Here is a 27,875-nt window from a genome sequence, read left to right as displayed (position 1 = left end):
AGACAAATGATGCTATAAAACATCACAGAACATTTGTGGTTAATGCTCCCGTAGTCAGCTGAATGTTATGGTACAAAACAAATTCTCTTGGCTACCACAGCAGTGCGGAATCATTGAGAAAAGAGCACACTTCCTCAGGTGTGAGGAGCAGCAGTTCTATAGGAAAATCATCTGTTTTCTGTGGGAAATTGTCATCTTGCTGTCCACAGAATTGTAATCCTTACTGAGGCAGTGCATTTAAGTTTCTTTAGGTAACCTTGATTATACTTTAATTTCTGTTTTTGTTGTTTATTTTTCCCCTGATTAAACAAAAGGAAAGTTTAATGTTTAGCATAAAGTTGAGTTGAATGGTTCTGTGTGTGCATATATGTGGTTATGCACAAAATAGGATGAGTTGATTCATTTCACTGATGTTTGGGCCTCTTTGATTTCCTTTGGAAGTGATTTCCTATAAGCTGAGATGGACTTTAGTGAATGCTAAAGAGAAATGTTAACAATAGAAGCTTTCGGACAGGCACAATGTGAACAGAACAAAATGATAAATTGACACGAGCACCTTGTCTTCCTCAGATAAATTGACATGAGCACCTTGTCTTCCTCAGATAAATTGACATGAGCATCTTGTCTTCCTCAAAGGATGACTTGGTGTCATGTTTGTGAATAGATTCTGAGGTCAGTTCTTTACTGGTAACAGTAGGTCTGTTACTCAAAAACTTCTTCTATGGAACAACATTTAATCAACATCTGCAAACAACAACAACAAAATTCAACATATGCATATTAATATACTCAGCAAAAATATATGGGTCCTTGTAAGCCAGAGAATCATTCTGAACAGAAAAGACATGCAAAATAAGAACTGAATTAGTACAGGATGAAGTAGTGAGATACCTGCCCTGGGTGTGGGGTCCTGCATCTCGCCACAGCCCTCATTATTCTGTCCTGTCCTGTATAACATCCCCTTCTGTTTTGCTTAAAAGATAAGTCACAATTTACCCTCTTCATGAGCAAAAAGGAAAAAAAATGAAGAAGAAAAACCCATACCATGACAGCATATAGTTTAGAAATATCTAGGTGAGAATCTGTTTACACTGTGATCACTGAAGAAATAGTCTGCTGTTCAGGAGGCAGAGTGGAACAAGAGTGAACACAGTTTGCTAGAAGCACAACCACACAAGACATTCCATGTAGAAAGGGAAAAAGAAAAAAAAACAAAAACCAAAACCACAACAGCCCCGAGATTTCTGTAAGTTGCTGCATGATTTTCAGAGCAATTTGGTGTCTAGCAGCTAGCACCAGTGTCACTGAACAAGTGCATGCTCAGGATGTTAAAAATTCAAATGCCTGAAGCTGGTTAGTTTTTAGAAACTGCCGTCCTAAAGGCTTATTTCTATGCTGTTGTTTTTCTCTGCTCGTACTACTCCAAGAGTATAAAGAATAAAACTTACACGTTATTGTTAATACTGACTGTTACTTTCAATACTTTTCCTTACCATGGAAACAGAGTTTGCATCTCAGAAAGCAGTTCCGGCAGTTTTACTTTCACTTCATCAGTGAATATATAAATAAAGTGAAGAATCCTCTACAAAACAGTGTCCTCCACTGCTTGTTTTACAGAATTGAAGTTTCATTCTACACTAACCTCATTAATTTCATTATGCAATCCTCATCTCTTCCCCAGAGACTTGCCCATTGTCAAGGGCAGCTGCATTTGCTTATTACAAGGACCTCAGTCATTAGTAGCATCAATACAAAGCAAAGCTCTTGATAAATCCCCAGATTACAGTTATAAATCATTAGAAATGTCTTTTAAAGTGCAGTAACAATGTATGGCTCTGGATGCATTGCCCTTAGAAGTGCACTTTCTATGTTTTAGTTTTTCTTAAAAAATGGTAAAATGAGTAGGGCTTCTTACCTGGAGAAGACTGGTCGTATTTCTTTTCAAGTTGAATGGATGAAATCAAAAATCCCACTTTTGGAGAAATCTGTGTGTCAACGATTCTCAGATGTAACCTGGCACGCTGCTGTGAAGCAGACTGAGACCTGACGTGCAGAGCTGGTTGAAATTCATATTCTGCAATTCACATCCTGAAATTCAGATAGATCATCTTATATGTTAAAGTGTAATATTTCAGAAAGTTCCAGTAGGCTTACTGTGAGAGGAGTGGGTTCTAACATGAAGATGAATCAATTTCTTCTGCTCACTGTGGAGATGAGTTGTATTTCAGGACTGTCAGGGAGCCACGGCTCTTAAGGTCAGTTTGGCTTTACAACACACTTCTGTGTCTGTTTATGACATCGTTTAATTCTGAATCACAGTATTTCTTTTGCAAAATTGGAGTTATTGCTACATATGGCTGTTGCATGGCATTAACACATGGTAATGCTCATGCAGCAACTAGGACAGCAGTGCAAGCCCTTGGTCTCTTTCCAGGACAGTGAATTGTTGTGTTAAGGGGAAACCTAAAGTGTCTGGCTGTTACACCATCCTTCTGGGTCACAGGAACTTTGCTTCCTGCCTGCTGTGGAAGAGAGGTGATAAAAATTTCTCTGACTCTCTCCCAATACTGTATACTAACAGTGTGAAGGAATTGTGTATGTACAAGCAAATCTAAATTCTCTGGGGGAAGGAGACCCCACACATCAGAACTGAATTCAACTTTCCAGGCATGTTTCCAAGATTCAAATGTTACTGAATGCTTTGGGAAGAACTCAGAGCTGACATTTCTCTGGGAGATGTTAATGAAAGGAAGGGGGTTAGAGGCTGCTGGTTTCCTTAGGAACACAAAGACCTTAATCATTCCCGTTCTGCATTCTTGTATTAGTTGCATGTAACATTTCATACTGTTTTCAGGGTTCTTTTACACTCACTGTACTACAATAACTAAGATACTTGGGAGCATTTGACTAACACTCTGTCATTGGTACTGTGACTAAAATCCTTGGATTATTTTGTTTGTCCCAGTTTTACCAGAACAACATATAACCACAGTTCTTGAAAACAGAATTGAATTTTCTAGGGATATCTGTCTGATCACATGCTTATTTATAACAAAACTTAAATAGCATGTACACTTGTTCTTTTAGGTACTGAGCACTATTAATGCTGCTTCCATTTAGTAGTCAGATGTACTGTGGCTGTTTTTTTGTGGATACTGAAGATGTAAGCACACTGACTTCAGAAATAAAGACTAGCACAAGCCATCAGTTGTGTACAGAAACACTGCAAGGAGTATCGCTTGCAGGGAGACTTAACTCCATCTCTAGGAGTCACAGCGATGTAAAATTGATGCTTCTGGGTCAGCGACAGCTTATGTTGCTATGTGACACTTGGGTAACAGAGCTGAGTTTTCTTTGTGAGAGTGGCTTGCAGCTCCTTGTGTTTCCCCTCAGTAGGGGCATACAGAATTGAGCCCTGCGGAAGTCAGTTCTCACTGCACTATGTGATGTGGCAACAACTGCGTGGGCTCTCAGGAATCCTGGTGTTGCACTCAGTGTCATTGTTCCTGTGGGTCAGGGAAGGACACTGCTCAGTTACCACGCATGCTGATGAGACCTTAGCTTAGGCATAGACAGACTGTTTTTCAGATAAATAGCCAAAGCCCAACTCTAGGCATTCCTGTTGTTTTATTTTGTAAGTTAAACCTTGCAAATCCTGGCAATGCTGGAGATCAGAAAAGCAAGCTTCAAGAACTTCATCAGTCCTTGGGTGTTAGAAAGAGTGCAATGTTCTTTTTTACCATCTGAATACATTGTCCTTAATTAATATCAAAAGAGCTGTGGAACAAGGAGGAGACAGCTGAGTTTGTTGTGAGAGGGTCTGCAGGTAGCATCAGTTGTAATGGTTGCTATGAGAGAGCAAGGGTTGGGATCCATCTCTGTGTTGCTACATGAGTCGGTGTCACACTTGATTGATACCTGAGCATTAGAATTGCATATCCTATTTTGAATGCCTTTCCAAGTTTTACCTCTTAAATGGAACCTTTGAGAATTAGACCTCCTGAGGAGACAGCATCATTGCAATCAGCACATGGGAGCTGGTTAATTCCAGCTCTGAACCTGGGCCTGAGCAGAATCTCGAATTGAAGGAACTCATAGCAATGTCATAGAAACGTCAGCCTGACAAAGGCTCGTTCTCTTTGGTGTCCTTGTTGTGACTTAAAGAAGAAATTGAAAGGGTGGATAGAGCTGGACTGTGACTCTCCTTTATTTCATACAGCCCTGTATAAAAAAGCATTCAGTTCTTCCCTGATGCATTTCCTCTCAGCCTCCCAGGCTGGTTGCTGGCTGCTGCTCTCCCTTTACGCACAGTCCTTGTTTACTCAAACAGATGTGCTCCTGTAACCTGAGAAGTGATTTTAACACAAATCACTTCTCTTCTGCAAACCTCTTTGTGGCAGTGGCTGTTTGCAGTTCAGCTTCGATCAGCTGGGAACAGTTTAAAACTACCCTGACACAAGAGGCTTCTATAAAAATCAAAGCATCTGCATAGTGGCCTGCACCTGCTTAACTAAATGACTTTAGATCAACAAGGTCAAAGTATTGTCCTTCTCCCCCACATCTGAAAAATCTAATGCTTCTTCATTGTACCTTGCAATCTAGATATGAGTGATCGCTTCCGCTGGGTAATTGTAACCACCACATTTATGGGCTCAGTGCAACTGTGCTCTTTCCTGCCGGCTGTTCACCATTTGCCAGAGTCAGGTCATTGCATCAGTAAAATTAAACACTTGCAGAGCATTGCTCATAGCTTCCTCAGCAACCTGAGCAGTGAAACTGCAGTTTTGGCTTGGTGAAAGACTTAATAATTTAACTAAACCAGTGTACAAATCCTTAAATTCACAGCATGAGCCAAAGAGATTGAAGACTTTAATAAACACGGTGGAGTCCAGTGGCTTCTAGATAAAACCTGTGAACTTTTCTCAGTTGCAAAACGTGACTAGAAGCGGCTTGAACTCTTATTTGGGTTCATTGTGATGTTGCTGTATTTCTGTAGTTATATTTGCAGCACTGAAGTTTACAGATGTGAACTTGAGGAGTAAAGAACATTACACAGTCTGAACGGAGCGTTACACAATCAAAACTAATGCTGAGTGCAGCCTCCATCTCGGAGATGAAGTCTGTGGCAGTTTTTGGTCATCAGGTCTGAATTCCAGTCTGGTACTGCTGCTCCTACCCAAGGATGCATGCCATACCTGCCTGTTGAAAACACTGGGGGGCTGCTTTCCTTTTGGTGTTACCAGTGTAGATCTGGGTGAGTTTGTATGATTTAAAAATCTTATAGTAAAGTTGCTGGTGGTAGATAACATGCAGTTTAGGCTGCAAAACTGTGTTTTGTCTTTGAGTCTTCTGTGTTTTTTGTTTGTTTGTTTTTGTTTTTTAAGCAATATCTATTCAGAAATTCTATTGAAAGCTTTATCTTTCCATCAGGTCTTCCTATAGGAGCTGCATTTTCTTCTGAGCAAAACTTACACCAATTACTTAAGCAACTTTCACTGCATTCTGGAAACGATATGAAGGAAAATGCTGAAGTTCATGTTCATTGCCCTCCATTTCTGTTGGAAGGAAAATGTCTCTGATGTTGAATACAATCCTTGAGCTTTTCTGCTTTTGTGAAATAATAGTGTTTTGCTATGATTAGCTTTAAGGGAAGTGTCAGCAACAGGAAGCAGTGAGGCCAAAGCTGAGGCTATTCTGTGGTGAACAGAATTCATGCAGACATCAAGTTTCTATGAGTTTACTGAGGAGCAGAAGACCTCTGTTTTAGAAGAATCACTTTCTTGGACGAGTGTGTGATCCCATGTACAGCAGAGTACTTGTGTTGCAGCACGTGGCACTGCAGCTAGATTTCCCTGCTGGAGAGCAGAACCGTAGTTTTTCCCATTACAGACTTTGTGTGGATTTGCAGCAGGTTGAAAACCACAACCCTTGTGGACAGCCACGAAGGAGCAATAGCAGAAGTTGCAGAGTAGTTAAGCTGATGACTCTATGCTGTGTCAATGAATAAAACGTTATGTAATTATTCAGAGTACAGCTTCTGAGTTCTTAAAATAGAAAATATTTTCACGTGTTTTCTGCACAGGGACAAATGTGGAAATAATATGCTAGAAAGAGGCTGCTTTTAGTTCTCTTTCATGTTTTGTAATTGTGAGGCTAAGAGGGTCCATGTGGATCCCTATGATGACTTAACCATTCATTTTAGCAAACTGGTTTAACTTTCTATACCAAAGAGCAATGGGTGAATATTATTATTATCAATATTATTATTTCTGACTTAAAATCCCTTTGTTGCAGAAGTCCAGGATCTGTAAGAAAATGATTGCTGTTTTTATAAAATGCTTTAAGTGTTGCTGATGAAAGACTCAAAACATGTAACTATTTTTATTTTCTTATTTTTGTTTTTAATGGAACTTAAGTAATTCCCCAAGAGTCAGTCTAATGTGCAGAGTCATTCCAGTAGCTGATATTACTTCAGAGTAAAGATACCTGCTTTTATCACTTGTGTTCTTTGCCTAGATCCTAGATAAGGTATTTCTTTCTTCCTTATGGTGGAGTGATGCAGATGCAGTTCAATGCTATGTCATCCTGCCACTGGTACACCTCATAGAGAAAATAATATTTGGTTCGTGCTTTTAGCAGCCAGTATGTTGATGGTATTAATAAGAGCCTGGGGGTAATGTGGAATCAGGGATTTTAAGAGCATCTGCTTTACACAGAGGAGCTGTAAATCTCACAGGGGCTTGTCATTCCTTGTGTATACTGTGTGTAGAGGTTTGGGTTTCTTGCAGAAAATATTGCTGCTTCTCTGTCTGCGCAGCCAGTTCAGAAGCAATCTGAAATATGATTTACAAGAGCCAATTGTAAGTGCATGTCTTACGAAAACCATCAAAAACATAACACGGTGGAATACAGGAAGCAGAAAGAATAACTTGTCACAGAATTGTCTCTGGAACATATTTGAAATAGGGAAAGAGATTCTACGGAAACTGAAGTTTTATCTGGTGAGTCTGAGCATTGAACACATCCTCATGCATCTCTCAGATGTTACCTGGCATAAACTCTGCCATGGTAAGAGATCACTGTAATGATCCCCTTACAGAAGAGCATGTCTTTTACCCATTTATTCTCTGCCTTTTGCAATGGATGGCTATGCATCGCATAATGCAAATAATTTTTTTTTTAATCTGTTAACATAAAATGTCTTTATAGAAAAAAAAACGTTAGAAAGTATTGTTCTTCACTTATTCCTTTTACTGCTGATTTGGAGAGCATCAGCGAATGGTGCATTCACTCACAGGAGGTGGTGTGGTGAAGAGGCACTTTTCTGTGAGCTGCACTCTGACTTGAATGCTGGGTGAGAGTCAGCAATAAAAGTTCCCCTTAAGGAAAGCAATATTTCCCTTTATGTCTTAAGTAGGTAGCTTCTATTGCCTGGCAGTTCAGCCATATCATTCAATATCATTTTCTCTCTGAGAGCTCTGCTGTACATCCTGAGGCCATTAAAATAGGAAAAATAAATAATTAAATGCAAGTTTGGCTTAAAATTATTCTTGGTGAGTGGGGATAGCAAGGAGGAAGAATTTCAGGAAGATTCTTCTGCATGTTTAGTGTATGATCATATCTTTAGATGTTTCTGTGGTGTACTGTAAGACAGATGCTGACAAATTTAATCTTTTCCAGGTTATGGAATGGTTTTGAAAAGCCTGATTTGTATCTTGTGATCAAGCAGCTTTCAGAAAAGCATTGGCTTTGATAAGCTATGCCATCAAAAATCAATGGTGACTGTAACAAGTAGATTAATTATTAGGATGTATTTGGTGTTCATTTGTGAGGTTGAATTAGCTCTGAGTTGTCCTTGATTTGGTTCTCTTCTGTTACCTGGGGAGCTCGTTTACTGATCCCTGCCCAGCAGCTAAATGATGAGCTTTTATCCATTGCTAAGATGTTTTCTGTTCTTCTTGGGCCTTTGTTTTCATGTTCTCTTACTGGGTTTCCTTTGTGCCAGAAAAAATGAAAAGTAGAGAATATACCTTCTCTAAAATCTGTATTTTAAATTGGTTCTGTAAGAACATTAGTAATTGAAAACAAACTACTACCTGGGGACTGGAAAAGCTTTGTGGTTAGGATGGCTGGAAACTAATTCTACCTCTGCAGCTTGTCTGCAGTTTGATTTGTTAATTAGCTGTGGCTTGCATTTCGTGGCAATTTTCCATTTTGAGTTATTGACATCATATACCCAGTTCCCAATTTCACAGGTGATCACTGTCATGCTTGTGTTCAAGTCAGTACAAATCCTGTCGGGATAAGGGCTTGCTTTTGTGTTCTTTCTTGTACTTGTTCTTAAAGCAACTGCTCCTTGACACTGTAAGCGACCAAGTAGGTATTGTCCAAATCCATATAGTACTTATGTTGTCACAGTGAGGGGGCACAGATAAATTATGATACTTCATTTTACAAATGAGGAAACTGAAATGGAGAAGTGTCTTAATGCAGGTTATTTCAGAGAATAGGTGACAATGGTTTACTGCTGGAATTTAAGTTCAAGCACTACTAGTTTGTAGCTCTGTGTTGAACAACACTATAACCAGATTGTGATTAGAGAACAATAAAAATTAACCCTCGATGCTGAAAGACTGTGATATTCTAATCGATGCCAGCATATTTTTCACTAAACAATCCTGTGTATTCTGGCAGGGAGTGAGTAATTCCCTTCTTTTGGGGCACATGTGTTGATTTAAGAAGCTGAAGTCTCTAAAAACAATACACAGGGAACACAAAGGGTAAGCATAAGCAGGACTCTCAGGAGAAGCAAATGAGGGGAAAAAAATCTCTTGGTACTTCCTGTGCAATTCTTTTCCCAAACAAAAGTCATGGTCTAAAACAGAAAATACAAGGCATGATATAAGCTGTAGAGATCTTGGTTTCTATAAAATCCAAATACATTTTAAACAGTTGTAAGTTGTATTAGTGATTGGATACTGAAGCCATGTTCTGTGGTGTCTTAGTAACAGGGAGCTTCCATTGCACACGGCTTCCTGAGAAATAAGCAAAAGGTGAATGTTCACCATGAAATTCTGGGATCCAAGTGCAAAGAATGCAGGGACACCAAAGGACAGAGGTGAGAAAACATGGATCCTGTCAGGTTTTAAAGCTGAGAGCATACCTTGGAGTGGTGTGAGTTAAAAGGGACAGGCAGTAAACTGTGCTATCTCAGAACAAAGCTCAAACTGATCATGTGGAGCAAGTGCTGCCCGTCCCCATCTGGCCCAGGAAGTGGCTGGCGCATCAGGAGAGCAGCTTCCTTCTCATAGAGAAGGGATGCCATTGAATTGCAGTAAACCATCCTATCACTTATTGTCACCCACAAGCAAGGACTTCATAACTGTGTTTATCAAAGACCAAGAAAAAGAAACAATGGAGCATAGAAATTGTGGCATAGGATGTGCTAACATTACTGGGTAATGCTTATTTTGCAATCATAGCTTGCTTATTGTGTCAAACACATTTCATTCTGATTGAGGCTGGAATTATTTAATAGTTTTTGGGAATTATTTAGTTATGGACTGCATCTTAATTGAGAGTTCTCTGAAAATCATTCCACTGAGATGTTGGCTGGGCTGTACACCAGTGCTGTTTTATGCTAGGGCAGTATGTGAAACTTTGTGGGGAAAAGCTGCCCTTTGAGTCACCTCCTTCATTTCTTTGCAGTTCTGCACTTCTCCTTTACTAATATTCTCTATTGTTCTCTCTGCTGTGTCTGGAAAAGGCTGAAGGAAAGAAGTTTGAATTCTGGGAAGGAAATTGTCACTGTGCTTTGCCTCCATTTAATAAGACATTTCTGATAATTGTGATTTCCAAGTGAAACTCATATGTCATAAAACCCACTGTTCTCATCAAAATAGCTTCATGTCTATAACATCTTTGTCTCTGCCTAGCTGTACTATCATTTCTTACTTTGTTGTCCAATTTCTGATCATATTTCCTCCTAAAATTACCTGAAAATACATATTTTCTGCTTATTTTAGGATGATCTGTGCTATAGAAATTATTAATTTTACAGAAGAGTATGAAATATTCTATTTTGTGTAGAATTTGCTGGAACTACAGCATTCCTTCTTTGCAAATTAAGGGTGATTTATTACTTTTTTTGCAGGAAAGATAAAACCAAGCCACACTGAAAACAGAATTCACTGTAGTAACCCATGGGTATTTTGTAGCTTCAGTGTTCAGGTGTCAAAAGTGTATTCTTTGAATTACACTGAAATGCTTATTGAATAAAATACTCACAAAATAACAAATGTCAGCATCACCCATGATGAAGAAACACATTTCATAGAAATTGCTGTGCTTAATTTAGAGAATGAAGCTTAATAGTATTTGTTAGAACAGTAATATTTTCAATGTTATTTAATTGAAAGCAATGGATTTTGAAGGGCATAATGGGAAGACTTTGTAAGTATGGGGCTGTAATTAATTGTCTAGCTTCTGAGCAGTCATTGTCATTATCTTTCTGCCTATTGCTTAAAGTGCCAGGAGCACTACAGTATATAGGAGGACCTTGGACCTGGGATCGTGGGTTACATCTCAGAAGATTTCTTGCATCCCTGCATGTGTGGGTCATTCTTTTAAGAGTTCTGCCCTAAAAACAAAGTTTGCTTTGTGACAGTTCCTCTGTAATTAGAAGCATTGCTGGCAGCTCCAGGGCAAGCGATAAGATAAAGCTGAGGTATCAGCCTGCTTCTGCATCCAGCAAATTGACAAGGCATCAGGAAGGATGTGATGAAAGCTATGTAAATTAGCACTATGATAATGAGACAGAAATCCCATCAGTAGGAAAGGAGCTGCCACCTTTAAGGCTGAGGTCAACACTATGTAATCCTTTAGAAATATTCCAATTTAATCAAGGTGTTCATTTAAAACAGAGATTGATTCTTCATTACACCAAGGAGGGAAAAGCAACAGATTAATTTAGAGTCAATGCAGACAGCAAGCACTTCAGCTGAAATGTCCCAGGTTGTACAACTCCAGTGACTCTAAATATCCTTCCATCTGACCAACATGGCTTTTCATACTAACAAGTGCTATGTATTTTGGTGACACACACAAAAAAAAAAAGGTCTTTCAGACTTGTGTTCTTATGCTGCTGGCATTCAGACACACCAGGGTTAGAAGAAAACATTTGTCAGAACAAGGAGAGAAAGGAAACCACTGGGGAGAAGTGAGGTGGGAAGAGCAGGAAAACACTTCTTAAAAATGTCTTGAGATCTCCCTAATCTGTACATCACTACTGAGCCTTGTTTTTGTGATATTGGAGAGAAATTCCCGTATAGGAAATTGTACACTGCTCTCTTTATCTGGAGGTCTGGAGCACAATGGCTGGGACCCAGTGCCGGCATGCTGAGTGGTTTGTAGCCTTTCTCTGAAGAAGAGGTGTTGCTTTTGATCAATTTGATGGGTGATGTCTCTCTGTGTTTCTTAGAGGAAGTTCTCTCATTTTGATTGAGTTAAGCAGAAGTTACTATGTTCTTGTCAACCAGTTTGCTTATTTGTAGCTCACAGAGTTGAGGGATGGATACTTGCTGATGATTCCCCAGTTCACCTGCACAGCCCTTTGGCACTGAATGGTCACGCATTGCTTTACAGCAGTCTCTTCAAAGTAAAGATGCTCTGTTCAGTTTCTTTATTTAGCAAGCAGTTACAAAATGCTTTGCTTTTACCGTTTTCTGCTCCAGTTGCTAGAATTCGCAAGACAAGAAGTATAGAGATATTTTGAGTAATTGCATCCTGCCTTATTGCTTTTCAGAGCAAGATGTCAAACTAGAAAGACTTTGGATTCTTATCTGGAGAGATTTAGGCATCCCTGGGTAAGTCTGAGTACAGGCAGCAACCCTTACTCACTGAGATGCCTTACATGACCATGAGGATTGTGCAGTTGGGGGGGGGGGGGGGGGGGAAGGTGAAGGGGAAAAGCAGATGCTTTGCCAGGTGTATAAAAGAATTTGTAATGCTGACTTCATACAGGTGCCACTCAAATCTAGAGGCATCTCTGGTGTGTTCACATTCCTTTTGACATCTGAGAAGACAGCAAGCTTTGGTATCTTACATGGACATCTACCTATGATGGGGGTGTACTGCCCACTGCAGGCCTTTCCATGAGACATAAGGAACTTCTGTCCTCCTGAAGGAGGCTTTAGTTTCTTGGAAGAATAACTAAAATCAATGCAAAGATTTTCTGTGACATCACATGCTTGTTATTTCCTGCCGTTGATTCTCAGTGTTTTGCATGGCTGGCTGGCAGCAAGAGCAAGCCTCTGCTCCTTAGCATGCCCGCTGTTATGCTGTCAGGGCTGATCTGCATTTTGATAACCAGAGTTTAATTTTGCTCTTCAAGGTTCGGTTAAGTGCCCTGAAAGTTTTTCAGTTTTCTTATTTTGCTTCCCTTCTTCCTGTCTTGGAGACAAACTGGGAATACTCTCTTTCTGTCTGAGCTCCCCTTCCCCAAGCATCTAGCAGAAGCTAAGCCTTAAGCCACATCAAGGCCATGGTTTTGACCTGTTTCAAACTCATTGCTAAGCAAATCTGAAGCTGCACCTGTGCAATCCTTTTGCAGAATTTGGCAAAAGCTCTGTGTTCCCTAACAAAACTACACTAATATGTTCCAGTGTGGCAACAAGGGCTTGCAGCAGTTTGTCCTGAGTGCGCTGAGTTAAACAAGATGGATGTGTTGGGTCTGGCTGCCCCAACGACCCAACCCAAACCAGTCTGACAGTGTAGGCAAGACCTGAGTTAGATCTCCAAGCCTTTCCTGTACTGTAAGGTGGATAGCAGGAAGCACGCATCAGGAGTTAATGGTGCTTTGTCCAATGCTTTGTGCTGCAGCTTTACATGTACGAAGTGAGATGTTCTCTATTTGAGAAGCCTGGTCTACTCTATGGAGAAAAAAAAACACACAAAAGGAAGATGCAACAGGTGGCACTGTATACAATGAAATGGGGATGTCTTATGAGATTGAAGGAAGTTCTTCAGGTTGCTGAGAGGCAGCTGCCAGTAGCTTTAAGTTGTTTTTTTTTTTTTTTAACTTTTGAAGTTTTAAGGTTTTTTTCTTAAGCTTTAAGGACAGGCAGGCTGCCATTTTAACAAAGATGAAACCAACCCACAGTGATGAATAGAAAGCAAGTCTGTATACTAGAGTGGATGGAGAAGGCATGTTGCTATGGCCATGTTTTTGCTGTTGAAAATGTTAAGATAAGCTCTGTGCCCTCCAGCTCCATGAATGTCAAGATGTGCTTCTTGCCTACGTGTACTTGCCGCTCAATTAACACTTCTTAAGCATGTGCCAGCAGAGTGTTAGCCACAGGATGTAACAGTGAACCCTCGATCTCTGTTATTTACTTCACAGTCTAAAGGTGTACAGAGTAGTAGATTAGAGTGGCAGGCTTTGCCATCCCTTTGGGTTTGGTGTAGGCCAAATGGTCAGCTCTTCTCTACTGGGCTATGCCAGGCTTCAAAGACAGGATGCAAATCTGAATTCCTGCGTAGATGAAGCATTGCTGCCCTGTCTGCACTGTGTCTCTCCAGATGAGCTTAATGAGGTTCATATGTTCTGGTGCTATCCAGGGTATGCTTAAGAAAGTACAAAGGGAACTACGGGTATAGCAGCTTCAGCTGCTTTAATTTTGTATAATGTGCTTGCTCATATCAACATGAGTGCTCAGGTGAGTGTGTGATGATGCATTTCAGGAAGCTGAGGTGACTGCAACGGAATTACTTAATCTTCTGTGTGGTTATCATTTGGCTGTGTGAGCAACATTCAGCTGTCTGCAATCAGGCTGTAGCTGCCCAGTTGCGTGAGCAGCAATGCAGAGGAGTTGGGTGTAATTGGCTATGGAACTGAGCCTTTGTTTCCATCTTATATTGATTCTTTAGTAGCTGAGCTGGAGAAAATTGCGGAGAGATTTCAGTGATGAAAACAGATTGAAGGAGGAAGATGGGTTCTTTCCACATCAGGGAAGAATGATTCCCAGAGTGAGGAGAGCAGGGAAACCCACCTGAACAGCAGCAGAGGAGGAGTGGAAGCGCTGCTTTTACTTCCTTCTCTGCTTTATCAGCCATCTGTAGTGCATTAAACACAGTTTCTTAACTGCAAGTCTTTAATAAAGGACGATGGAGCATCCAGAACTCTATTCTTGAGATTTTCACTCTGCAAAATGGATAAACGGAAATCTCTAGAAAAATGACTTCCTTTTGTTTTACTCTGTAAGCTTTTGGGGGAATTTTTAGGAACACTTATTCTAAAAATCTGCTTTTTGTTTTATCTCTATTATATTTTCTATGAGGATAGCCTATACTTCAAAAACCACATCTCTAAATGTGATTTTGTAAGCACATTTTGCCTTGAAGCTTTTTCTTACGGAGTTGTTGTGCAGATATGTAAATTGGATGTGCCCCCCCTTGCCTTGCAAACAACCAGCTACTTAGGGAAAGTAACTGTGAAAATATATCCACAAATGGAGCCTGTTTACAATCCAAGACCTCACATTTATTTTGTGTAAGTAAAATTGATCACTGTTCTAATACAAAGTGGAGTTAAAACAGACATTTATTTAATTGGCAGAACTTGAAAGCCTAGCTTTATTTACATAGGGAATTCCGAGCATCTGAATAGATGCACCACAAGTCACTGGCAATCTGAGACTGTTTCTTTTATTAAATTCGGTTGTGTTTTTCCACTCTAAATATTTTATTACAAATAGAAGCCCTGCTATGTGTGAGCACACAGTAACTGGCGATCAGCTGGCTTCACAGATGCGGTTGGGTCTACTTGCAAAGGCTAAATTCAATCCAGTGTGTAAACGTGGTGGATGAAGTGTTAAGTAAGCTATTTGTTTTGGCCTACAGCACGACGAGGAGGGGAGCTGGGCTTTGGCAGGCTGTTTAAAGGTTTGTCCTTTGGGCTGGTAGAGATGGGCCGTTGGGGACGCAGTGCCAGCAGTGTCTGAGGTGCCTGCGATGGGCATGAATGTAGCACTCCAGCCCTGACAGATAGGCTGAGTGGCAGGGGAATGGCTCCAAAGGGAACTCCTTGTGTGAGTTTCTTGGCTAGACAGTAGGTGCTACTATTCAGCCTTCAGTGGAAAGGTATCTGAGGGGAAAATATTCCAGAGGTGAAAATGGCATCTGGAATGTATGGGCTGCTAAATGCCCTGGTCGGCACACACACGGTATTTCAGTGTAATAGCAGGACAGCTCTTCTGCCTGGGTGGGTCAGTGGGGGCAAAGCCATGTGCAATTCCAACCCTTAACTCTGTGGGTACAAAGCACCTGCCCTGAAAAAAGTAGCTCTGAAAAATTTTCAGAGCACTGTGCTTGATGAGGCCCTAAACTGTGAGTAATTGTTCTTGTACATGGGCAAAACCTGTGACATTCATGAGAGAAGTGGAGGAGGCAGAAACAATTGCACTTGGAAAGGAGTGCAGGGGAGATCTTCTGTTTAATAAGCATTGCCTGCTCCATGCACCCAGCCAGTGTAATTTGGTTGATCTCATCTGAAGGGAATTGAAATTTAAGCTATTTTTTATTTAAAGACACCAGGGTACTTTGAGCAAACTTGTTTTATCACAAGGCTACTGTTAGTAAAATTAAAATGCTATCAACTTGTTTTAAGTTTTCTCATCTATTTGCACCTGTGTGAAGAAAGAACAAATGATACTAAAGCTCTGTTTTTAGCAGTGCTCTAGATGCACATGAGTTAGCAACACAACTGCCAGCCAGTGCTCAGCACAGCACGCTACGTTCACCTGTGGGATCTAATAGAGAAGAGGTTTGGTAAAGCAACTGTTCCCAAGCATCCCAAGCAGTACCAGTACATCTCCATGGATGTGCAGACCCAGGCAGAGGCCTTGGCAGCACAGGGAAAGCAGTTTGCTGGCTGGACCCATACAATCCAGAGTGTGTGCTAGCAAACACCTCTTTCTCTCTTTCCTCTCTCTTTCTCTCTCTCTCTCAACTTCCCCTTTCTGTTTAAAATATAATGGTCTAATTCTTTGCTATGATTCAGAGGAAGCTGGGGTTTGAGACTGTGTGTGATATGGTTGTGTTCTGCAAAAAGATGCACAGAGAAGAAATGGTGCAATGACAGGGAGCTTTCCTTCTGTATGTCAGAAGAAAATCAATGTGCATTGAGGGGAACTCAGCTCTTCAGGCAGCACAGGGCAGTAGGACAGAAGATATTTTTAGACAGTGCTCTTGCCTGGCTCTTTGACCTGGCAAGATGATGCAGTTTGCCTGAGAAGGAATGGAGCAGCTTGCTGCTAAGCACTGGTTGTGGTGCAGAGTGTAGGGCTGGCTATGCACCAGGAGCTGCTGATTTTATTTTTAAACAACCCAAATATTTTGAACTTGTTTCCTTTGTGTACATCTGAAGTGTTCCATGGACAGAGGGCGATTCCAGACCACTGTGTGGTGGTGTCATGGTGGGATTGAGCTTCTCTGTGGAGTTCTGGGATGCAGTTTTAATTGTGGAAGTGGGGGAGGAGGAGAGGAGTAAACCAAACACCACCACCAAAAACCAAGCCCTGTAAATTACATTGTCTGTCTCCAGGGAGGTTTCTTGTTTGTTTAAAATTTTGTTTCATAGCTGAGGATTTTGTCCTGAATAGTCATCCTTTTGACTGCTTTATTCCAGTATAGGAAAGGTGGCTGGGAAATACCATGATAGCTGTGCTCAGATGGTGCATGCTTTAAAAGCATGCAGACATCATTGGATTGGGCTCAGTTAGGAAAACTAGCTCAGATCAGCTACTGCACTTTAAGCAAGCAGCTCTTCATCAGCTAAACTGTTTGTTCCTGCTCAGTGCCAGTGACGAAAAATGTGCTTGTGAGGTTAATTTCTCTAATTCCTCTTTTAACCAAAATGTCAGAGATGCTCTTTCTTTTTTCCTCTTTTTTTTGGTGTGTAAATAATTGCAAATGCATCAAGGCACATTTTGCAAGGTGCAGCTGCATGTACAACCAGCTTTCTCTACATCTAAGCGTAAGAAGTTCAAATGCATTATGTTGGTAGATTAAATCAAGTATTTAAGTATGTACTGTCATGTTGCCTTCATATGAAAGTAGCCTCACCTGAGGTGAAAGCATGGTGCAGCTGAAACCAGTGGTAAAACCTCCTTGTTTGTTAGAAAGTTGAATGAAGTCTGAGTGCTTGGAGAGAAAAGGTAGTTCTCCAAGTGCAAGGTAGTTCTTGCCAACTTATTCCCTGTGCTTCCATATAGAGATGTGAGTGATCTGATCAGAGACCAGGGAACCAAAGCTTCCTTCCCACACTGCTTCCAGGGGCTGCATTGGGTAAGCTGCACAGTTCCCTACTCCCTTTTCGCCCCTCTACAAAGCGAGGATAAGAATTATTTTATTACAAAGTGGCTTAGTAAAGTCAGTATTTATGAAACTTTCGGTGTACATACTTGTCCATGGACTTTATCGGCTTTGAGTATCTATCAGTGTCTTGATTATCATACAGAGAGATGCATGGTGTAGGCTCTTTACTTATTCAGTACCTCTTACTGGTCCTATGTAGGAATGAAATCAACTATTAAAAGGTTATAAAGATAAAGATGTAGCTGCAACATGACAAGATGAACAGAGAGAAGTGATAGGAGACATCAGATAATGATTTAGTGCAATTCACTGCTGCAGTTGTACGTGAAACAAGACAGCACTCGAGCTGACCTTAAACAAGATTGCTCAAATATCAGGAACAGTCTGCCTTCAAAGCATGGAGAGCTCACTTTAGGCTAACTTGTTCTTTTGAGGAGCTTCATAGACTGCTCGTAGTGTCAAAGTGAGCTTAAACTATTATCAGGATCTATGTTTCAGCACGAATGTATTCTAAAGCTAGCAACAGGCCTTGCTGTGCTAGTAAGAGCAACTGTGTACTGGTATGGGGAGCCAGGCAGTATGCCACAGGGACCAGCGGCTTACAAAATAAATACTGAAAAGCAAATAAACTAGAAATACTTCACTGAACATCAGAAATTTTCTGTCTTCTGTTTGACTTGGCCTGAGTTAGTCCCCAGAACTATACTGTTAACCCTTTCACTCTTATTAACAGCATTATTCTTTAGTGATTTATGGAATTGTAATGCAGACAAATATTTACTATGTAGTCAAAATATAGAAGTGTACATCTCTGTAAATAGCTGCTCTTTTCCTGGAAGACATATAGCATAGCATAATTAGCAGTTTGTATAAAGACAAATTAGAGACTTTGCTTTTACTCGTTTCAGAGAGGTGATGTTTGCCAATCTTTTTGTGGCATTTGCTTAACAAAGACAAAAATCTCTATCAGTGTTCTTGATAACTGTTTTCCTTTCCATTTCCTGTAGGTTAATTCTTAAGCTTGCCCTCTAACAGACACAGCTTTATGAGGTGAAGACTTCATAGCAAGGAAGACTTGACATTTCATGAGAGCTGCCCAAGCACATGAAGCTTTATCTTGTGTGAACTGGTGAGAGAGGGAGCAAGTTGATGTGGTAGTCAGCTGATCTTGCCTTTATCAGAAAAGGCTTGGGGCAGTTGGAGATCCCTCTGCTTACAGCCCCCCATGCAGATGCACACCTTTCCTCTGGGGTTCTGCTCCTTCTCACCAAATCACATGAAGTTCTTGGAAACCTTTGAAAGGCTGTGGAGAAACAGCCGCTCTTCTTAGGCTTCAGCAGTGAGAATCCCTGAATGTCTTGGTCGTTCTGAAGTCTGTTCTCCTCTGCAGAAAGCTGCTTTCCTCATTGTCACACCACAGGCACTTATGCAAATTTCTCCCGGCAGGAAATCTCGAGCACCGAAGGCCAGGAATGCTAATGTAGTGTGCTGCAACGGAGCCCCAGTTGCTGGTCACCAAGGAGCAAAAGTTCCCAGAGTACTTTAGCCCCAGCTAGGGAGCTGACACTGATACTGCTTCACAGGCAGTATCAGTCCTGCTTCACCAGGGCAGGCTTCTAAATGAGAAATACAACCTCTGAAACCTTGACACCTGCATGGAAATTATCAAATGCAGCCATTACTGCCAGCACACTAGATTTTAGGAAATTAATATACTGCTGAGAACACTGAAGTATTTGCATCTGGAGCTTGATTTGATACACAGCCCACTACAAACCTAGCATGTAAGTCACTGTGCACACATACTGTCACGTTAGTTCAGCTTGCATACACATAAACTCAGGTCAGAATGACATCTTGAGAAAGATACCTAGAGAAGGAATCTTAATACTTCCGAAGGTCTGATGCTGAACTGACTTAGGGGTCTATTAAAGTATGTATCTCCAGATGTAGGCAGCATGTTCCTAGCGAAGTAGCCTATATTGCAATTAAAAAAAAAAATCCATGGATTTTAAAACTTCCTCATTTAAAAACTTTCAACTTTGTCTTGTATTTAATATATTAAGACTGTGACTGAAAAGACCGAGAACAGGAAAAGGAGAGAATGATCTTTCTGATACTGAAGTTCTTTATCTTAGATCAGATGCTTGAAATACTAACTGAAGAAGCTCCATTCTTTGCTACAACAGCCAGCGTCTGAACTTTGTTGGTGACGGATGTTTCTGGTCAGTGGTGATTTTATACACCTCTTGGAACTGGGAGTGGCTGCGTAGAGGCTGAAACTTGATTAAACTTCCCCTAGTATTGATCAGGCCTTTGTAGTTGTAGACATCAGTAGCTGAGAACTGGCTACAGACTCTTTTCAGTCCTGGACATAGTGAACACCAGTTATTTGGGTCAAATTCTGGAGTCTTTACACAGTGTTTATGTGGTCCTGAAGCAAACTTCTGTTAAGGTAAAGGCTAAGCAGATGCAGACTTGTCAGGATTTGTTCCTTTAAATAAAAGAGTAATGAAATAAAACACACTATTCAAACATACTAAAAGCTTTTTGAAGGGTTCCATAGTGCAGTCAGATGCTGAAAATAATCTCACAGTTGTATAACAATGAGAAAGGTGTGAAGAGGCCAAGAAAAGGGTGAATATTCCAAAGGCTTAAGAATTAGACATGTATCTTTCATAAGCTCCATTGAATATCCAAACAAATAATTCTGATTAAAAAAAAATGGGCTGGAGTCAGACAGGGATGCTCACAGACATGCTTGCTTAGGCTGTGGGTCTGCAATGAAGAAGAACATTTTTCGTTGATTTTTTTTCCTATGAAAATTGAGAGCATTTGAAGGGATTTAGTAGTTGTATTGGAGAGGAGGGAGAGCATGAAGATGTGTTGGAAGGAGACAGGACATAGGCAATACGAAAGAAAAGTAGAAATGTGTCCTCAAGGATTTCAGATGTGGGAAATGTGAATTGTGTTGCACCCTGAATGTTCATGCCTGCCTGAGGATGCAAATATTAGTGAGCAGCGGGGAGGAGGGGTTGCAAAGGTCAGCCCGATGGTAGAGGAGAGACAATGGGTTCCTTTGCAGCACCAGCCTGCCTTTCACTTCACAAAAAAGGTTTTTGTAATTCAAATGAAAGCAAACCCTCCTTAAGAAAGGGATCTCTCTTTGGAGTGAGAAACACTGCAACCTATTTCACTCTCACTTCCCTTTTGGTTTCACCTTCCTTCATCAGTTAATGCATGAATGAATTCAGGCTGACTTCTTTGTGTTGCTGCAGTATTGAGGTATAAACATCAGTACACTAGCAAGGCAGTTGCAGTTGAGGTGTTTTTTGGAGCTTTCTTCATATGGTATTTGTTTCTGGGAAGTGCTGTTAGTGCTCATGTGATGAGTCCTGGAATACCACCATGCTGAGGATGCCTGAGCACATTAATTTTACACGTATTAACTCTCAGTGCTACTTCAGTGTTCTTATGTTACATGCTGAGATACACTCACTGCCCTGAAACTTTGTATTTACAGATAGTGTGAGACTGGTATGGGCACGGAGGGCAACTTGTTGCCCAGGCCTTCTTGAAGGCAACAGAAGGCATTTCTGAAGGGTAATTCAGCCTTTCTTACACACGACTGCTGGAGTGCAGTGACTCATCCTCTGGAGCTGCCTGCCCCTAATTTTATGCTGCAGAGACAGAGCTTGTGGCACTAACATTGGGCTGGCTACAGCTTCCAGGTGGCTGCAGTTGGATGAGGTGAACTGAACTCTTGACAGAGCAGCGTGATGACGGAAACTGTCTTGTAGTGACCCCTTGGCCAGAGGGTCATAGGATGTCTGACACCCTCCAGTACCACTTAAACACCAAGTGCTATGCAGTGCCAGTATTTTGCAATGGTTATTCCTTAACATGGATGTTATGGACAGTAAAGCACTCAATAACAAGACAGATATAAGATAAATCATCCAAGTCATAACTGCATGGGCCTTAATGCAAGATTGGTTAAGGGCAGATCAGTTGGGATCTATCATAGGCATAGTTTACATTAGCAGAGGCCCTTACTCTTATGGAGTATATAGAGAAATAGTCCGGTTTGTTTATTCAAGTGCCTTAGTCATACATACACTTCCATGATTTTAAGCAGCTGAGTTTCTGAATGCTTCCCCATACTTCATTTGCTGTTTATCAGGATTCACCATACGTCAGGCCAAGGAAGTGAGGAAGAACTTTCAAATTGCCAGCATGAGTGCTTCATCTGTGATTATTAAGTTGTCAGCTTTAGAGGAGGTTTTGTAATATGTATAGATGTATTTATGGCTTACGTTTCTACCTTTTACAGAAATCTCTTGAAAGCACATTTCAGGTAAAGGCATCTCTCTTGATGTTACATCTGGGTTTTGCAGTATAACCTGCAGCTGTTTTGTGATGGTCTTTGCAGTCTCATATGAGAGGGAATCTACTTTTGCATGTGATCATGCAGTCTTTCTTAGGAAGAGATGATTCATGCTGCAGCGTCTGTGTATTTCTGTGTGAAATCATTGCTGTAAATGACATGAATAAAAAGTCATAGAAGAAAATGTGGGTGTGGGGCATGGAGTTGGGTTATATGAAGAAGGAAGATGTTGTTCTCAGGAATATGGGAGTAAGAGTTCCAGACAGACCTTCATATTTGCTTTCCAAAGATAGTTGAATGAATATCCCAGAGTGTAGGTGATCAGTATAAGTAGTTCATCTCATTTCACATCTAATGTAGCTTATGCAAGGGTGGTAACTTTAGGAAAGAAGTGCCATTAAAAAAACTGCTCAGTAAAGTCTGTTTGACCTTCTGCATAGGGATAAGCAGTGGTGCAACCTCACAGCAAAGGCTGCCTAAACTTTGCAGAGAATGCATTTGTTATCCTGTAACACGCATGACTTATTTAATTTTTTTATTATAATCCTTTTGGTTAGTTAATAGTTTAGATCCTCTTCCAAGGGACAGATCAAAATATAAACATGCACCAATAAGCTTTGAGGCTTTAAATCCAATGTGATACACAGGAAGTCTGAAATTAGGGCAATAAAGGATATTTCTGATGCTATTTCCTCTTATTAAACACCTCTGCCTACTAGGCAAGTCCCTGTTCAGCTGTTTGCTGACGACTCAGTTTGGCTGTAGATCTGAGCTTTTTGCAGGGTTGCTCTCTCGCAGCTGTGGCTCTTTATTGTTTCAGGAGGTTCTAAAGAAAAATGTTCTCCATAAGTGAAATACCCTTTGTAAGAATTTCATTGTAATACACTCATCTGGTGTTTAGGTTATTTATTCCTTTCCCAGATACTGATAACCTAAAATGTATTTTTATGGAAGTCTTAATACAGCAGCCAGTAAATGAGCAATGAGTGAATCCCAGATTGCTGATTTACAGTGCAAGGAGTTTAGCAATTTACTCCCTTAAGAGTAATAGATTTGTTTCAGTCTTGTTCCACTTCACTTGAATAATAGTAGTGATGTCAAAGGAGTTCGTGCTGACTTAAGCTGTTCTAACTGAAACTTTACTTCTGAAAAACCTGAATCAGACCTAGTATTCTACATAGGTGTGCAGGCTTTTGTCCAGGAAGGGATGTTCAAAAGCTAACTGCCTGAGTTTATACCAAAATGACTTCATCAGTCATTAAAATCCATCTGTCAGTAGATTTGGGTTAATAGTGTGCACTGCTGCACTATGCCCTGTGGACAGCAAAGCCTTTAGTAGTTACAACAGTCTTACGTTTAGTTTAGACATTGTTACAGAAATGCATGCTTACTTGATCTGAGTAATAAAAAAGATCTGATGGGATTTATGTTTTATAAATAACCCTGTACTGTCATTGTTAGATTATTTTGAGATTATTTATTGTGTTATCTTTCAGATTTCAGTGTAGGGAAGTGCTGCAGTTCTCATGTAGGATGCAGGATGTTTCCTGTCATTTGTGCAGTGTGTTAGCTTATAAACTGCATATCTGGTGGAAGCTAACAATTGAGTTGCATGAGCAAGGATGCACCTGCTCTTAGAACACAAACTTCAGCAAATAGTCACTTTGCATCACTGAACTATTTCAGTAGAGCTGTTTCCCCACAAGACTGTCAAGTGGCTTTGCGAAAGACAAGAGAGTGTTTTGGTGTATAACTGGCACTACAGTGGGGTCAAATACATCTAACAGCCACACTTATCTTTTCAGGTAATTTTTAAAAAAGAATTACACTTTCAAGTTCCTCTTTGAGTCTTGCAAGTTTTCTTTGTATTTTCAGAGATGTATTAATGTATATGCACTATGCTGTGGTTGCATGATGAAGATGCTAACAGTGATCAAATGGGGACATTCCTTGCTCACCTCATCTGCTCAGTTTTTCTCCTTTGATCACATTTTCTTGGAATCAAAATATAGCATTTGCAAGGAGTTTTAAGCAGTTGCTGGACAAAAGTAATGGTGTTTGGTTGTTTTAACACTGAATATACTAAGGACATATGGATCCCTGTGTTATTCTGTACTGACTTTTGCAGAACTGTCCATCACTTATCTCTCAGGGGCAAAGTGACGTTGCGGTCACCTGTTCAGCAAACAGATTTCACAGCACTGTGCTTTCAACTCTTGCTCCTAATAGATACAGCATCCAGTTGCCTCAGCATTGCTTATTTCTGTTCTCTCTTTCATTTCCCTTTGGGTTATGCACAGTTTGCCTGCCTTGCTGTTTAATGTGAAATCTCTTGGTATTTCTGAACATTTGAGGAAGTGTCTATTAAACTCGAATCTTAAGAACAGGCATGAGCAAACTATCACTGCCTCATCCCCAGGATTAGCTGTGTGTTATGTGAAGACTGAGTCCATGTTCAACAAAAGCTGTTTGAAAAACATCTAAGAGAAATCCCAGCTGATTAAGTGTGCTTCTTTTGAGAGCAACTCACAATTATCAGTCTCTTCCCTTTAATTATGGTGCTTGTTTTTGTGGTTCAGAGATGCAGCAAAGGTATTCCAAGCAGCAAGATTTCATTGCATCTATGGATATTAATAGTATTGAACTGCAGAACAAAACATTCTGGGGACATTAAAGATACTCGTTTGGTAAAATGACATTTTGTACCTGAATTGCTGTCTAGATTTGTAAAGTGTTTGTCTTGGTCTTTGTTGGAAGGAGGTGGCTATTTCTCCAGCCATTGTGAACTTACTCAACATGACATAGTGCAGAAAGGAAGCCTTTCACTGTGTTCATTCCAATTTGTTATAGGTTTGTTTGAGTTCTGCAAGGCATTTGTACTGTAAGACAAAACTAGAAGCTGTGTTTCTGCATGACATGAGGAGCCCTCAGCCATGGCCTGCTGGGTCTGGGAGCAGCAGATCTCTAGGGCAACAAGTCACAGTGCACAAATAAATGTTATGTTGATGCAGCAGCAGAATTTTAAACAAAAAGAAATCCCCTGTAGGCTGTTTTTCTAATGATTAGCATGCACACATAGAAGGTGAGACCTTCACAGGGCTTTGTCAGGATAACAAAAATCTACCAGTCTGTTTTCCCATTTTTTCCCTACATTATGCAGTGGGCTGTTTTTGCTTGGACCCATTGGCTCTACCAGTCCTCCTCTATTTTCTGATGTGGCAGTGGCAGTTTGCCCTACAGCCTGGGTTGCTCAGAGACCTGGGGCTGGCCCAGTGGGAACACAGCAATGCACTAAAAATGGCAAGAGAGCAAAATCAGCAACTGTGAGCATAGGAAAAATGTCCAATTTTTATCTGCCATCCTTTTATCTGTGAAATGCTAACCTTCTATCAATTATGACCAGCATACAAAGGGAGCAGTCTGATTTTGTTACCTATTAATTTTTCTCTATCTCTTCAGTAAGGTCTTAACCATCTGATATGTGAGTTTTGTTTTGGTATAGAATGTATCATTAGTTGCTGTCCTTTGCAGGGTCATGAACTTTGTACATGTAAGAAACTGACAGCAGGATGTATAGAGAGTGCTCCTATAAACTGTGCAGGAAAGATGCTCATGGTCATCCATCTGTATCCTAGGAATGGTTGTCACGGTCCTCCAACAGTTCCTAAGAAAACTGACTGCTATGCTTCCACTGAGGTTAGTGAGTCCATTTTTGCAGAGATCAAAGGTGTTGCAGATTAGAGGAGAATTATACTGAAAGTTCCTTGTGACAAAGGTCTAGGGATGGCTCTGTTGCATTCATGTATGAGTTGTCCAGAATGTGAAGGTGTTAGAGGAGATGGAACAAATGGCGTTTGCCTCTGTAACGTTTCAGATGGCCAGAAAAGCTCTTACTCCTTCAAGTATTTACTCTTCAGTGAAACAATATGTTATGGAATATAAACAAGATATGGACATGACACATTTATAAAATGTTCCTCTCACTTTCTCTACGTTCCCCACCTTTGTCATGTCTTGCCCCAAATGTCTGTCCAATTTTGAAGATGGATCAATTGGTCTGATGGACAACGAGGCTGCTCCCTGTAGCTGTGTTTCCTGAGGGGTTGCCTGCTAACTTACCTGGTGGGGCTTAGAGCCTGTGTCACAAGGGGGACAAAGGGATGGCATTGGTGCACATAAGCATGGAGCCTAGTAATGCTGGTAGCACAAAAATAACTTGAAGTTTGGAAAACACTGACTGAAATGTCTCTGGGAAAGGGGCTGCTTTTTCTGAGCTAGAAGCAGTTTGGAAGAAAAGCAGTGTTGTCATGTGAACAGGGCATGCAACATTAGCTCTATGGGCTGGTGCTTGATAGGCTGTGTTTATCAGGCTTTTAATATGAAAGACTGCTTTGCAAAAGATTCTGTTTGCAGATGAAAAGGTATTGAACACTGGGGAACAAATAGTTCTGCATCTGCTAAGTTCAGAGTTTTGAGGTACTGTATTTTGGAAAGCAAAGTATTAGGTTTCCAGGACCAACCTCTCTTGGAACTGCCTTGTTTTAATATTAGTGGAGATTGCTGCTTGTACACATGAGGACAAACTGGAGAATGTAGGAGGTGTGACCAACTATCTGTGGAATTGTTTGTCTTTTTCCCTGTTATGTATTTCATCCTTACTATTCTCTCTCTGCTTCTGTGCCTTTCTCTCTTTCTTTCCCCTCTTGTTCTCTCAATTTCTCACGCTCCAGTTAAATGATCTTTTCAGACAAGCATCACAAAAAGGCTGTTTTTTAGATTAACGCAGACTCAGCTTCTTATATTGACTGGCCTGAAACAGCTAATGTGATTTGCACTTCTCTTTACCAACTTTCTATTATTAGACTGAACGTACTGAGACTAATATGCAGGTAAAGATAAGTCACCAATAGAGCTACTAATTGGGTAGATTAATTAGTCATTCCAATTGGATTTGTTGTCTCTGAACAGATGAGATTAAAGCAAGGAAGGGTCTGTGACTGGCTTATCTTTTGTGAATGAACGACTTCAATATGACACGCTACCTTGTATAAGTCAGATGTCTGCTTATTAGTGCTTGGATATCACACCCAGCAGTGAAGTGGAAGGGCAACTCCTCCTGTCAGTCCTCCTGCCATTAGTCATTATGCCAAATACTTCACCTCAGACAGTTCCCTGACTTCTGCCAAGATCCTGGGCAGGGTGGATGGGCTGCTCTTCATAAAATGGCCGTTCTGCCACTGGGACATGCATCCTGTGCTTTTAATGCAGGAATCTGTTCTTCAGATGTCTCACTCCAAGCTACCTCCTCCATATTCTCTGTACCTAGCTGCAGTCTAGCCAGGATCCCCTTCCTGCTTAGTGATACAAGAGGAGGAATGTTCTTGTGGACCTTGACATCTCCTCACAGAAAGCAGATTGAGAACCTAGGGCAAAACAAATATAGAGTCTGTGTTCCTCTTATTTCAACTTCTTTCTTTGTTTTTATCGGTGTCTGTCTTGTAAAGACTGAATAGATGGAGGCAAGAAAAGTTTTGGTTTTTTTTTTAAGTTGTGCATCAGCTGACATGGACGTTGCTCAGGAGTTGTTCTACTTTTAAAAGACTTGCATTATCAAACTGAAACAAAGCTGCTTTGTACCATAAACACCGAGAATGGACCCATTTCCCCTGTCTCAGGTGGCTAAGAAAAGTTCCTTCCCTCTTTGTTCGTGGTACTCCCCTGGGCTCAGCCCTCTGTGTGGGAGGCAACTTAGAAACCACTAAGCAGGAGTGAGGAAAGCCCTTCTCCCTCCTGTGCGTGGCTGGTGTCATTTGGTGGAGTAGATTTTGTCCTCAGTGGTTTCCTTTCACTGTCACTTGCAAGTATTTGCATCTCGCTCTGCTGACTCTTGTGGAAGGCAAAATTCCCTGCTTACACTTCAGAAAAGCTTTTTAGTCCGTGGTGGCTGAGGAGGGGGGAAACCTGACTTAGGTGAAGAGTTCCAGCATTGTTTTGCCTGTTTTTAACCAGATAAAGTACAGCAAATAGGATAATCTGTCCCATGCACTGTCTGGAGAATTTCATTTCCCTTCCCTAACTATTGAGCTTGCCCGTAACTCTAATCTGTATTTCTGAA

General features: G+C 40.7%; 1 protein-coding gene across 2 annotated transcripts in view; it reads left to right on the top strand.

Moving 5' to 3' along the window:
• The window catches only part of PREX1 (phosphatidylinositol-3,4,5-trisphosphate dependent Rac exchange factor 1), a 143,207-nt gene that overhangs the window by 35,850 nt on the left and 79,482 nt on the right, over positions 1 to 27,875 (top strand). The gene's annotated exons all lie outside the window — the stretch shown is intronic.

Source organism: Cyrtonyx montezumae, unplaced genomic scaffold, assembly GCF_038088225.1.
Source record: "Cyrtonyx montezumae isolate F1298 unplaced genomic scaffold, pur_monq_1.0 scaffold_9, whole genome shotgun sequence".
Classification (NCBI taxonomy): Eukaryota; Metazoa; Chordata; class Aves; order Galliformes; family Odontophoridae; genus Cyrtonyx; species Cyrtonyx montezumae.
The sequence above is the reverse complement of the archived record's forward strand: the minus strand, read 5'-3'. Positions and strand labels throughout refer to the sequence as shown.